The sequence below is a fragment of the Hemicordylus capensis genome, chromosome 2 (assembly GCF_027244095.1).
Source record: "Hemicordylus capensis ecotype Gifberg chromosome 2, rHemCap1.1.pri, whole genome shotgun sequence".
In the NCBI taxonomy this organism is placed as follows: domain Eukaryota; kingdom Metazoa; phylum Chordata; class Lepidosauria; order Squamata; family Cordylidae; genus Hemicordylus; species Hemicordylus capensis.
The window spans coordinates 66,279,416-66,292,985 of NC_069658.1; positions in this window are offsets into that span (position 1 = coordinate 66,279,416).

Here is a 13,570-nt window from a genome sequence, read left to right on the forward strand (position 1 = left end):
ATCGGTTTGATGGGATGACCCCTGGTTTGTGGTGATGGGAGGGGGAACTGTATGTAGATATTTGATTATAAAGAATACATATTTTTGCCAATTCACAAAATTATCCGAATTTAACAGTATTGTATTCAGATTCAATGTGCTCTGGTGATATTAGATATTGGATTGGATTCAGGATCTGAATCCAAATTCTGACATAAATTCACATTTCCCCCCACAGTGGTCAATGCAGAAAAGGAAAAAAAATCACCCCAAATCATTGGGTGGCAGGAGGTCAGGGCCCCTGTAGTGAATTTGAAGATAATTGATCAATTATCTTCCACCCCCATGTGGGGGGAAAAGGACATTCTTTTGATTTTATATTAATATTTTTCTTCCCTATTGCAGGAACAGACAGCACTTTTTAAAGGAGTTAAAAGGACTTCACACACCTTTTAATCCCTTAATGACTAGAAGGGAAAGTGAGGAATTCTTTCTAACCACAAAAACAGAAACATTAAAAGTACTTTCACTTTTACTGACTCTGTGCTTCTGCAATGGGGAAGACAAAAATTAATATAAAATCAAAAGTATGTCCTTGTTCCTCCACATAGGGGTGGAATGATATTCCTCTGGACGGCTTCAGATCCAGGTCCAGAACTTTTTGTAAAGTTCTGGCTTGACAGTTTCAGTCCCTTTTTTTCTATTTTTAGTTCCGCCCCCACAAAAATCAGAGGAATTACCCATAGCTTTAAGAAAAATAACAGAGAGACCTGCTGATGTGGTGGAGGGGCATGCTGTTAACCCTTTTCATGACAGCAAAGAGTAAATTCCTCCACATGCTGGTTGTAGGATGGTCCAAGGAGGGTCTTCAGTTTCAGAAGTTTTTGTAAAGTTCTGGATTCAAACTAGCCTGATTTTAACATTTTTAGCCATTTTAAAAGAAAATTTCCAATCATTCTATACAATCAGGGGATTAACCCATAGCTTTGAAAAAAATTACATAGCATTCTGCCAATGTGGAATTCATGAGTGCCAGATTTCATAACTGTATGCACATCAATTCCAGAAATAAACAAATTGTTCTAGTAAGAACTAATCAGCCTACTTTCCTGTCACTGTCTCTATAACTTGACTATATTTGGTTCAAACTGAGGTCCACAAGTTAGATCTTTTGCACCTAAAATGTTCATGTGTCTTCCATCTTCGATCAGGGTGGATTACATCATTATAAACTACACCATTGAGGTATCTCTGTGTGTCACCCACTACAACTGTACCAAATTTGGTTCAAATTGTTTAGACAGTCCTCAAGTTAGTGCACTTGTGCCTTAAACATTCACACATCCACCATCTTGGACTGGGGTGGATGACATCATCATAAACTACGCCATCGGGGCATCCCAATGTGTCCATATAGATGTAGCAATTTTGGTTTAAATCAGTTAGACTGTCCACAAGTTAGTGCACTTGCGCCTCAAATATTTGTGTCTGCCATCTTGAATGGGGTTGGATGACATTGTCACAATTTACGCCATTGAGGTGTCCTTATGTGTCTGTAGCAAATTTGGTTCAAATCATTTAAGTGGTTCACAATTTAGCCCATTTGCTCCTCTGAAGCTTAAGCGTCCACCATCTTGAATCGGTGTGGATGACATCATCACAAACTATGACAATGAGGTGTCCCTGTGTGTCACTCACTGCAACTGTACCCAATTTGGTTCAAATGGTGTAGAGAGTCCAGAAATTATTAGCCCGCTTGTGCCTCAGATGTTAGCCCGCTTGTGCCTCAGATGTCCAAATTAGCCCGCTTGTGCCTCAGATGTCCAAATGGCCACCTTTTGGAATTGGAGTTGATGACATCATCACACACCATGCCATTAGGGCATCCCTATGTGTCCACACAGCTGTAGCAAATTTGGTTTAAATCAGTTTAGCACTTCACAAATTAGCCTGCTTGTACCTCAGAAGTTCACATGGCCACCATCTTGAATTGGAGTGGATGACATCATCATCTAACCACACTATTTGAGCATCCCTATGGTCCCTACAGTTGTTGCAGATTTGGTTTAAATTGGTTAGGCGATTCACAAGTTAACCCATTTGCGCCCCCAAAGTTTACATCATCCATCTTGGATTGGGGTGGATGACATCATCACAAACTACGCTGTTGAGGTGTCCCTATGTGTCCTTACAACTGTACACAATTTGGTTCATATTGGTCCAGGGTTGCGAAGTTGATGTGTGGGGGACACACACGATGGGCACATGGACCCACACAGAATGCCTGGTCATCTCATAAGCCTACTGGAAAATAGGTTAATAAAAAGGGGGCAAAGGGGCATGCTGTTACCCTGTTTCATGAAGGCAAAGGACAGATTTCTCCACATGAGGGTGGAATGATGGCCCAAGGAGGATCTTCAATTTTAGAGGGTCTTTGTAATGTTATGGCTTAAAATGAGCCAGATTTTACTATTTTAGCCATTTCTTTTTTAAAAAATTCTAAAATTCATAAAAAGTCTTCAGATTGACCAATTATCTTAAAATTTACTGCTGGGAGTCCTAGCTTCCTTCCCCACATGTGTGCTAAGTTTCAAGGCTCTAGGACCAACCGGTAATTTTCAGTGTTTTTTTTTAATTTCCCCATTCACCTCTATGGGGAAAAATCCAATTCCATTTTGATAATTCCAAAATTCTGAAGTATTTACAAAATTAATTTTGATATTTTAGAATTAATTCTGATTTTACCAATCCATCCCTCCGTCCCCCCCATCCAGATTTTACCAATTTTTACCTATTTGGGGCAATTTTGGATAAATCCAAATTTTTTAATCCAAATTTGCACAGGCCTAATATCCAAAAGAATATACTTGAAATACAGTGTTTCCTTTCATAATTTTTGATTTAGGTTCCCTAAAATCCTTTAATGCCAAAAGAAGACTGAAAAGCTCAAGGCTGTTTTTCCATCTCTCCTGAGAAATAATTATTCTAAATGGTATGTAGCTTTAAACAAATGACCTATGGGAAAAATAGAATTTATTAAGGGGAAGAAAATGACAGCTTAAGCCAATGACTATGACAGCACAGGCAAATGAAAAGCCTTCTTGCTTCGTGTCTGTGCTAATTTCCCATCATAGCATACGGTACGTTGGCATTCATTCATCAGGCTTTCACTTACCTCAGGCTGAGGAGAGGAAACATACACAGCAGTAGACATTTGACAAGTTAAATGGCCAGAGAAGTGCATCTGAATATGAAGCAGGAAAAGAAAAATATTCCCCAACTCTTATCATTTTAAAAGACTAATGGAGCAAAAGCAGCCATCCAGCATCGATTTTTATTCCACAGTGTCTCTCTTGACTGCTAGAGAAATGGATACTCTAAAGGCAATTTGAGATCTATTTTCATAACTTTGATTTACATGGGTATTAAATGTATTTTTCTCTCACAGAGCATGAACTATTTCCATGTAATTACCATTTTTTCTGAAAATTTAGGATTAAAAAACCCCTGTGGCAATCTCACATAAATATGTTTCTAGTCCAGTTAAAATGTTCATATTATCATATATTTTAGGGACAACTAATGGAGCTGTTAACAAATTCTCAGACTCTGTGGAGAAGAATAAAGAAGTAAGTGAAAAGAGGAAGACAGAGGGAAGGATGTTGGTGGCTTAAGCACATTTGATCTGAAATCCAACATAATTCTGTAAAGAAATTTTTGTTCAGCTTTCTCCTCTTTTTCTTGTCAGTAATAGAATGGTGATTCTATAGTATTTGCAGTGAATGAAGTTAAGACTAAGTTAACTTCATTCAGATATGAACCCAATGAGCATATACATAACTGAAGTAAAAAGAATGCTATGTTAACACAATTGGCTTTGTTCCTCTACATGTTTCTTTCCTCCCAGACAACTGCAGCATTGCATCTTAATTGAGATTTGTCCTTTTTCAATTATTTCTCCAAAGGGTTTTGGTTAACTTTCATTTTTTTCCCAACTGAAGTATCATCAAGTGAACTGAAACAAATGCTGAAGCAGACGTTTTCAGAAACAGTGATCTGGGCACAGTGGAAGTTGAAGGGCAGAAGTCTAGTGTTACCAGTGCCACTCAACATCCTTTGAAATAGACAGGGATTGTTGAACGGGGTCTCAATTAATTTATCTGCTGTTTTTAATTAGTGATGAAAGCAGATTTCTAGAAAGCCAGAAAGGATTGCCCACAAAAGTGATTCACTGTGGCAAGAGTGAACAAGAGGCCATGTGCCCACTTAGTTTGCATGATGCTAAGATTTCAATAGAAGTTGTACAACTTCTCCAGTGTACATAATTCAGCAGGCTTCAGTGTAACGAGCGACCTTAGTCCTTTGAAAGGGCTATAAATCTTGACTTCATTCTGTTTTCATTCCAGCCTTAAACGGTGCCAATTTTGAGCAGTGGAGGCAATTTGTGTGCCTTATACATTTTAATACTGCAATACCAAAATAGAACAGTGCCTTATTTCTTTCATTGCACACAATAATTTACATTGCAGGCACTTTCTAACTAGTTCCTATATAAGCACCCAAGGGCAAGATATCTTAGCAGGCCATAGCTATTGTAATGAAAGCAACATTTGGTCATAACTGTAGGATATATGCGCAGAGTTGAGCCTTATAACTGGGAGAAAATACTCCTGTTTGTTGGTGGTGTGTGAATTAGATTAAAGTCCAGCTCAGAGGTCTAAGACTCTTAAGGCCCAGTTCTTCTTTAGGTAATTAATTAATTCAAGTCTTTGGCCTAGCCTCTTGGTGTATAATACTGCTCCTTTTAGAGCCAATAGCAACACTTTGTTGGTTTAATGGAGTGGGATTGTAGCCTTGGATTTATAGTAACCATATTCATAAAATTCAACATGTTTGTTCGACACATGTTTGATTGATTAAAACACTTTTGATTAATTCAAGTAATAACAATGTTTAGGTGAAAGACCTATCCTGAGTGCTCCTATGGGAGTGCTTCTCACAGCACTGTGCATGCAGCACTAGCCACCATGCTCGTCATAGGGACATAGGAAGCTGCCTTATATCGAGTAAGACCATTGGTCTATCTAGCTGTTTGGCAAAGACTCTCCAAGATTATAGGCAGGAGTCTTTCCCAGTCCTACCTCTTCCAATTAGCTATGACCCTATATCTTACAGCACTCACATGTAGTCTTCCATCCAAATGCAAGCCAAGATGAACCTTGCTTATCAAAACGGACAATTCATGCTCACTGCCACAAGACCAGCTCTCCTCCTCAATGCTTCTGAGGCATGAGCATTCTTGTGCAATAGCATGGCTATTTTTAGTGCTCTCCCTTCACTCCAGAAATTTTATGTTACAGCAGAATCATGTCCCTGACCTTTGGAAGTATGGGGACCCACAGAGGGTGCTGCATATATGTGCTAGCACATGTGCTGTTGTTAGAAAACACACACACGCACGCACACATGCAGAAAATGCCAGCCAAAGTCTAAAGAACACACATTGGACCAGCCATGATAATATAATATTGACAAATGCACCTAAAATATTACAGGGTGCTTTGTATGAGTTAAAATGATGACCCAACTAGATGTGATAATGTCAGAACTGCCTGTAGAATTTCTCTTAAGTGCCATAGTGGGGCAGAGAGGACACAAGAAAAAGTACAACATGGGTGGGTGGAAGGGGGCAGCTGAACCCCTCTGTGATCCTGCAAAGAACCTTTAGATGTTCTTCTCCCATTGGGACTCCATGACCAGAAGTAGCCTCCACTAGGAAGATTCCATTTTCCCCGTCACCCCATTGATGCTGTACCTTTAGTATCCCAGCTCCACTCTGCAACTTATTTGACAAAGAACAACTTGCTTAAGGATCAAAGAACATGTTATGCAAAATGAGCAGTTTGGCTCAGTGTGATTTTTTTAAAAAGTTAATAGGAGCTATAGGGAGTAGGGGGGGACTGATGGGAATTGTGGAATGTGCAGAAGAGATATTTAAATCTTTCCTTCTATACTGTGGTGTGATCCTGATCCAACAATTAACAAGTAAAACAACGAGAAAATATTTGACTATACTTATGGGATAGTTCAGGCCTCAAGCTATGATTTAAAAACATTAAACCACATTAGTTTCATGCTGTGGCTACCTTCCAAAATAATAAGAGCTCTTTTAGTATTAAAAAAAGAGAGTTGTTTTTTGAATTCCACGTAGCAGCTATTTATTTGTACAACAGTCCTGAATGCCGACTAATTTTTTATGGCAACTCACTATAAATACCTCACACCGCTAAACAGACAAGGCTGTGAAAATCGAGAACAGACAGATAATGATTAATAAATCACATAGATCATTGCTACTGTGGGTAATTCATCTGTTAACAAGAACAGTTCTACTAAGAAATATTGTCCTCTGTCTCACTTTCCTGAAACAAACAGTGTTCCCTATTTCTTATACTGCTGCTTTACTGCTGTGTTGAAGAAACCTTTGAACAGTGCTTTGAATTATTTGGCAATTAATCATAAAATCTGACTCCTTCTAATCACAGAATCACAGAACAATAGGTTTGGAAGTTACCAGAAGGTCATCTACTTCAACCTTTTCAGATTTCGGACTCACAATTAAATCAGCATGGACCCACTTCTACCAGTGGCTGCCCATCCAGGCAGGGGTGGGGGTCCACCGCTGGTGCAGCTCATTCCCACTTTTCTCCCTCTCCTAATTCCACCACCAAATTAACACAAGGTGTTCAGGCTAGTCATTTGCCCAGTTCCTCCAAAAAACAAACCACTGTTACCAAGTACTTAATGAGGCTCTACACACGGACTAGGTGCTGTGGTGAGAGTGGGCTTAGCCCACTCTCCCTGAATATGAGCAGGGATTGGCCGCCCACACGATTACTGGCGTGGATTGTGGGCTGCCCAGCCCCCGGAAGTCCCAGGATGTCCGCGCAACTGTGTGGGGCATTCTGGGGAGACCCCCAAGGCCAGGAGGCTTGCTGCAGCTTCCTGGCCGGGGGTCTCCTTGTGAGTCGCCATGGCGTGGAGCTGCACCATGGCGACTCATGATCAGAAGAACAGGGTTTAGTGGAGCACTCGTTTAAGTGAAAGGGATATTTTGGGAGGTTTGCTGCTGGGATCCACGCAGCTCCCGTTGCAGCACATGACTTCCCGGAAGGAGGCTAGGCTCCCTTAGACCGCTTTTGGGAGGTCGTGATAATAGCCTCAATGCCTTCCACTTTCTTCTTTTAAATCAAGAAAATGGTGGTAGTTCAACCCTGTCCCCTCATTTAGGTGGGGTGCAATGTAGTTTAGGTTATGACCCACTAGTCAAAGACCAATTTAATGATAAATTGCCATTTGTCTATTTTCTGTCTAAAGATTATGTGAACTGAAGCTCTGGGCCCATATCTTCAGAATCTGAGAATGACACGGAACGGGAACAAATTGGTCATGTCAGTAGTTCCTCATCTCTGCCCATCGTTCCCTGCTGTCACATGACTCATCCTTGGTGGTGGTGCTCAGCTCTAGCTGGGAGCCTGGTAGGGTGAGGGGGGAGAGGGGGGAGGCTTGGGAAGAAGGGATGGAATTGGTTATGATTTTTCCTCTCTTCCTCCCTCTTCTGCTGTCACTTGGCTGAACCAGAACTCATGGTCATACTGCTCTCCTCGGGAGCCTAGGGACTGACATGATGCGCCACTGACCATTGCCATAATGGTCCACTCCAGGGCTGCTGCAGACTTCAAAGCAAGCTCCAATGTTCTTCAGAAGCAATGGATGTGAAAGCAGTGTTTCTGCGGGTTTCCCCATTGTTGCAAATGGTAAAACCTGTGGAACCGCTGCTTCTGGAACCACTGCTGAACCGCAATTCATTTGAAGTCACAGCATCTCCAGGGCAGACCATTATGGTGATAGTAGGCTGTCCATCATGTCAGCTATTCAGCAAAAAATGAGCCATCCTGCTCCTAGCACATGAGTGCAGCCAGAAGGAAAGGTTGAGGAGCTACCCCTTTTTTGTCGGTGGATGGGTGGGAGGTATGTTTTGGGAATTGAAGGTATGGTTATTAGGGTTGGTGGGGAGGAGTTCAGTAAAATGGAGGACTTTTCAAATGCTTGAGATGGAACGGCACCTCCGTACTAGCACATGGCCTGGATAAGTCGAGTGACAGGAGGGCAGGTCAGAGGGCAAAAGATTGCCTAAAGCAATCTGTTCCTTCCCCCAGCCATGCCTGTCTATCCTCCAGAGCCAACTGCAGATTAAGAACAAGCCTGTTGTTTCAGACCAGGGGTCAGTTACCCAACATTCTGTTTGTTACCGTAGCTAGCCATATGCCTCTGGAAAATTTATAATGTGCCTTCTCCTCAAATATGGGGCAAAATGCTGTATTGGACCACACTTTCTTGTGTAATGAAGGATCTACCATATATCAAGCAAACTAGAGTGCAGATAGGAAATCCTTGTGTAGAGGCAATTTCAACAGCTTGCAGCCCGCAAAATCAGGTAAGTCAACTAGGTTTGGAAACTGGTCATAGCCATGTGACTGCTTATACCTCTTCAAAGCCACACAGTCTACGGTCTAAATGGAGGAATTAATCAAGTCACCACCCCCTGAGACCCAAAGCTCTGAATGGGTAAGGCTAGTGACTCCTCAAAGGGATTTGATTTCCTTAAGGGCCACAAAGCCCTGAGAGGGTGTTCCATGGAAATCCTCTTCAATATAATAATGACACCAATACAGGTGTGCTCACACTCGCCTCCAGTGTGACCAAAGTGACTCTTATTAAAACAACTACCACCCCTAATAATCAATAATGCCCCAAATGGGAACAATGGGAAGCAGGTGAACAATTTTCCCCAAAACATCAACCATTGGCAGAACAACAACAACAACAAAATCCTGCTTGGTCCTCAAACATGATGATCTAATTCCAGACTATGATCTGGGTGGCAGGTTGGGTGCTCAGCTCAAATGCTAAGAGGCCCAAACAGGGATGGGGCCAGTTTATAATGCAGCTGCCTTAGAGCCCTCTGATTGGGCCTGTTATTCCAGTGATTTCAGAGATTACACAGAGAATGCTGCCAACCTACATCAAGGCTTGATGCAACCCCATCTCCTCAACATCATTCTGAGTGCCGTAAAGCAGGGGCGTAACTACAATTAGGCAGGGGGAGGCCGTTGTCTCGGGGGCCCCCGCCTGGGGGGGGCCCTCAGAGGCTCTCCCCCACCCAGTGCCTACCCAATCTTCCTTGTGAAGTCATTTAAAAAAAATTTTCTCCTCCTTGTTCTGGCGCCACCACTATTTCCTTCTTGTTTTTCTCCATGAGTCCACCCTTTGCATTGTGGGGGCTCCTCCTCCTTCCCCAAATCCCCATCCATTGGCCGGCTGTGGTGGTCACGTGAAGAGAGTCACATGATTATCAGCTGCCTGCCTAGAGAACAGCACCGGCTGAGCAAGCAAGCGGACTCCTGCTGCTGCAAACAAACCGCTCGGAAGAGAACTCTCAGAGACAAACAGTCGGAGTCAGAATTTCTGAAGCACACTTCCCAGTGACTGTTGCCAGTTTTGTCTGTGCGTGTGTGAGTTAGTCTCTGGGCCCTTTGGGGACCATCTTCTCCTATATTTTAGCTATACAACCTCTTAAACTGTGTGGAAAGATTCGCGTGGAAACTGGTCGGAAACAGTGGTGATCTGTGTGGGGTTTCGCTATAACTGGGTTGTGTCCGAGTGCTTTTGGACAAGGTCTGGGGGGCGGGTGTCACCTGTATTCACCTCGTCTTTTTCTTGATTAAATCTGGGACACTGAGCCATTCCTCGTAGATTGGAGCCACTCTGGCTTTCAAAGGGCACCGATCCAAATCAATCCAAATGATCAGCACCCTTTGGCTTCTGATAACCGATGCAGCGATTGGTTGGAAAGCCCCCTCCACAAACATCTAAAGAAGGCCGTAGAGACCAAAGGCTGCTTCAAGCAGAAAGACAAATTGTGTGTGCGTGTGTGTGTGTGTGAGAGAGGTGCGTTGTGTGCGTGTGTGTGAGAGAGGTGCTGCATAGGGACTGAGAGTGCGCAGTCCCACTGATAATTGTTGATTACTGACTTCAGACAAGGAGTCTATACCAGGACACCAATCCTTGTAACACCCATCGTGACACCCCCTCCTCTCAGTTCAAGAGGGAAGCCTTCCCTTTGCTCCTCCTCTCTGTAGGTGTCTTAAGGAAGCCCCAGTAGAAAAGGAGGTATAAGCTGCCTTGAGAATCTTTTGTTCTCAAACAAAACAAAGTGGTGGGCTCCTTCTCTAAAGGTTTTCAAACAGAGACTGGGCAGCCGTCTGTCAGGGAGGCTGTAGTGGTTTTTTGCACTGAGCAGGGGCTTTGGGCTTTGGCTGGGAGAACTCCAGGGTCCTTTCTAAGTCTAAAATTATATGAGTCTGTGAAATAATTTTCATAATAATCTAATACTGTCAATGGAATAAATGAGGAGAAATGCAGATAAGGAGTGGAATTCAGGTTTTCTATTATTATTTCTTATTTATTCCTTACATTTGTATACTGCCCCATACAAACAAGTCCCTGGGCAATTCACAATTTAAAAAGCATTAAAACATTTACACAATTAAAACAATTTAAAATAGAAATAAAAACTCTAAAACCCAAAGTTTTAGTTTAAAATGATAAACTAAAAGCCTGGCTAACCAGGTATGTGATGGCGGGGGGGGGGGGGGGCTATTTAAGAATCTTGTCTCAGGGCCCACTCCAACCTAGTTATGCCCCTGCCATAAAGGAGTGGCATAATTATGATTAGTTATATTTCTATCTAGGAGTTCAGAGCCACATATAAAGTTCTTTCCCACCTGGATCTTATCCACACAAAACCGCCATGGGATAAATTAGTCTGAAAGATAGAAGCTCTTTGGAGAATCTGACACATCCCTTTATTACATGGAGAATAAAAGGAATCTCTTTATTGCAAATGTGGGAATAAAAGGAATCACACTTTATTTGCAATATTGAGGGCTGCTTCTTTCCCATGGCACCCCTACTAGTAATTCTGGAACTTTCTTATAGGGAATTGAATGGTTTTGCCACATAAGAACCCCTAAAATGTATTGCAAGGGGCCCAAGACTTTGCCCCTCAATGTTTTTACCACCACCACCACCACCACAAATCTTTTTCAGGCTGCAGCTTGAAAGACAACAAAATGCAACAAAAGACTTAGTTCAGGAAATTAGAATAAGGCCAAAAAAGGCAACATGGGATACTCTTAGAACACTCCGTCTCACTGCCATCCACAGAAAATGATTACCAGTTATTTTTAAGTTCAGTATCATTAGTAAGTAATGATGGTAGAAGTGGCATGTGTTTGAGTGATTGTTCTCTCAAAACAGCCTTGTAATTATTCAAGGTTAGAAAATAGAAAAGCTCAACTGAAACAGAAAATAGAAAATAGAAAAGCTCAACTGAAACAGATCAAAGATCCAGCTATTGACTGCATTGGTGTCCAGTCATATTTGGTTGTGGAAAGCCAACAGTTCTACTTGCTCCCGTGCCCCTGTGCCACCCCCCCCGCCCCAATTCAGTGACCTTCACCTCTAAGATGAAAGTTCTATTTAGCTGTCATGGCTAATAGTCACTGATATACAGTATCTATCTTCCATGAATGCGTCTAATCCCCTTTTAAAGGCATCTAAGAGCCAAAGGTCCATATCTCATCTTGTGGCAGAACATTCCATAACTTGATCATGCATAGCATGAAAGAGTACTTCCTGTTGGGCCAACTCAAATGATACCTCACCAGCCCTCACATTTAGAAAGGGAACATGCTGAAAGCACATCCACTGGGATTTTTGCAAGGTGGAAATTCAGTCTATTCCTAAATAATAAAGAGATGTCCTGGGAGGGCATCAAGAGCAACGTCAGCATGTTGGGCTTCTGCACAGCACGTTGTAACAGACAAGCTCTCAAAATTTTATTTATTTATTTATTTATTTATTTATTTATTTATTTATTTATTTATTTATTTATTTATTTATTTGATTTCTATACCACCCTTCCAAAAATGGCTCAGGGTGCCCTTCCAAATATGTCCCCCTTCTAATCACATGGGCCATTAGAAAGACAAACCAGTCCTTTGCCTTCCTTACACAAATGCCAATCATTTTCATTATATGACCCTTGATTTTGGGAGAGGATTTCAACAGGATTTCTAGTAGCTCACTTTTCGAGTCTGAGAATATATTGGTGAAAAAGACATAGGCTTTGTTAGGATTTTAATTATTCCCTTTATATGCAGATCATATTTACTTTACTTTTTAAAAAGAGTATCTCTGTGTGTATGTTTTAAAACACTTTAAAAGGTATATGACAAGCTATAACAATTAGGTTGCCAACTGTCTCATTACATTGCTCTGAAAATATTTATTTTGCAGCTGAAATTAGAAATGGGTTTCCCTGCTGCATGCTCAGTGTTCTTTGTAATTGCAGTTTTAAAAAAAATCCTCACAGTGAAAGGAAAAAACCCTTTTTGAGTGCAAAAACTGATGCATGATAATTACAGGTTGCATTTGTGACTTTGTCTCCTTGTCATAGTTTTTGGCCATCTCTTTGCTAATTGCATCCTTAATTTATCAGCCCACTAGAAGCAGACCAGAGTAGAGTAGCAAGCTAATTGTGGAAGAGAAAGAACATGAAGATTGACAGAAAAATCTTCTAACCTGTCACCTTATTTATTACATTTCCTGGAAAGCAATGGGATGTGACAAATGTGATCAAGCTGGAGGTAAATGTCTTCTAAGGGCTGTGACACTAACATCCTTCTCTTGCATCACCATGAAACCTGAAAGTATCAGTGCATTTGTTAATAATTTAAGTATGTAATTATCAACTTTTTGATGAGACAAGTCTACAATAATATAAAGAATGTATTTGTAAATAATATAATTGTTTAATAGACAGAAATGCCAAATGGCAAGCAGATATTTGCACAACATTTAAAATATACACTAAGCTACATTGCAGCTTAATATTTATAATAATCATCTTCCTGAGAAATTAGTTTTCCACACACAGGGAGATTTTTATATGGGTCAGTTTAAAAGAAAAGATTCCTCCTCCCCTCATGCTTTCTTGGGAAGACATGACCCTTGGAATGTTTGAATTTGGTCTTAAAGATACAAACAGGATAAATGGGTTCCAGGACTGTGCACGGGCCAAATTATGGGTCCAATCCCAATCCTAATAGCAATCCAGACCATTCTTGCACACAATGCAGGGGATGTCTGGATCGCATTAAGGCTCAGTGCATAAGGATGAGGTGGAGATGTTACATTTTAATAAAGATCAGGCTTCTGCAAAGCAGTGTTTCAGATCACCTCTTTCCCTTTACTGGTATCACCCTAGAATATACCATAAAGAAAGCAACATCATGATATTGCATCCTTTTCCTGGCACATTACCGAGAAGAAAAAAATGGCCATGTCCTATAGTTACTGGGTACAACCATTTCACCCCACCTTGCCCCAGCAATGCACCAGGAAAAGCATGCAACATCATCAAGTTGCTTCCTTTCCTCGTGCGTTTTCCCTCCCACACTCTGAT